The sequence below is a fragment of the Ictalurus punctatus genome, chromosome 4, assembly GCF_001660625.3.
Source record: "Ictalurus punctatus breed USDA103 chromosome 4, Coco_2.0, whole genome shotgun sequence".
Classification (NCBI taxonomy): Eukaryota; Metazoa; Chordata; class Actinopteri; order Siluriformes; family Ictaluridae; genus Ictalurus; species Ictalurus punctatus.
This window is the reverse complement of record NC_071284.1, coordinates 20,291,047-20,292,306: the sequence shown is the minus strand read 5'-3', so window position 1 is coordinate 20,292,306 and position 1,260 is coordinate 20,291,047. Positions and strand designations below refer to the sequence as shown.

The window sequence follows — 1,260 nt, the reverse complement described above, 5'->3', positions numbered from 1 at the left end:
ACGAAAAGCAATTCTTGGGCAATGTCTCGCCACGATTAGCACCCATGCACAAATCCTTATACTCTTTAAGGCTGGAATTATACAAATGCGGGTACTTTCTGCACTCGTTTCAGTCAATTCCGTTTTTTCTTCAACTACCTTGAGATTTAATGGCACTGGGTCACTGTTGCCACCATGTAGATTGTAGACGTAGAATGTAGAATCTACATTGTAGAACAACTAAACAGTGCAAAAGAATTAAATGCGCATGTCCGACCTGCGCGTACAAAGTAATTGCGGTAAAGTATACTTCACTTCTCACATGTACGCTAGGAACAGTGTACAGTACGTGTGACGCAAATTTCGTCGTCAGCAGAGTATGCGCGAATTTGACTTATTTTATCTTTTGAATTTGCACTACATTGATACTGCGAACTATTCCAAGTGCAGTAGGTTTTCATTTCATCTTTTGTAGGCTATTTAAATTGTTTACTTGTTGCTTTTTTGTATTAAAGTTATATAATATAAACATCATCGTCTACTATACCTACACTACTACTCGATCAATACCTTGCATTGCTTACTTCAGTTGACGTTATAGTCAACACACCGTTCACTGAAGTTACAAACTTACAGTACTGCCGTCTTCTTTTACTGGCGTTCAGTTAAGTAGTGACAAACCGCTCCAAGTGGAGAATTACTCGGGGCTAAAGAAAAATTCTTGGACTACATCTCCAAATGCCCAGGCCAAGTTACACCCCTGATTACATATCTCTAGCTAGCCCCTTGATAAACTTATATAACCAGCATATCACAAAGTTTTAATTTTTTACTTAAGCAGACTGAATGAATTCAATTGTGCAGTGACATTATATATCCTTAATTACATTGAGTATGTTTCACAAATAATTTTAGATTTTATACATATACATTTATACATACTGTTCAGCATATACCAATGTCAATATTCACTGAGAAAAAGTTAAAAGTTCCACTGTAACATTATTGCTCTACTTCATATAGGGTGTTTTGCATGTAAAAAGGATAAATTATCAGGACATAGACGTGTCATTTTCTAATTTAATTCTGCTGTTATCACAGTCATACTGCCACATTCCACTATAAAAATAGACACTGTGCCTCCTGTTACTATGGAAGAAGTGACTTTATTGATGTTTCCTGCTTGCAACCACAAAGTTGTTTTCAAAGGAATCAGCTACTTTTAATCAATATATCAATCTTATATTAGTGTCCCCTTATCCTTCCCACAATCCAGCAGGC

General features: G+C 36.2%; 1 protein-coding gene across 5 annotated transcripts in view; it reads right to left on the bottom strand.

The window, feature by feature from the left end:
• Window positions 1-1,125: 1,125 nt before the first annotated feature.
• aplp2 (amyloid beta (A4) precursor-like protein 2) overlaps window positions 1,126-1,260 on the bottom strand; it is a 97,290-nt gene continuing 97,155 nt past the window's right edge. For all 5 annotated transcript variants that reach the window (XM_017466257.3, XM_017466260.3, XM_017466258.3 and 2 more), the window contains one exon: window positions 1,126-1,260. This exon is cut by the window's right edge and continues 1,076 nt beyond it. The gene's annotated coding sequence lies outside the window, so the exon portion shown is untranslated.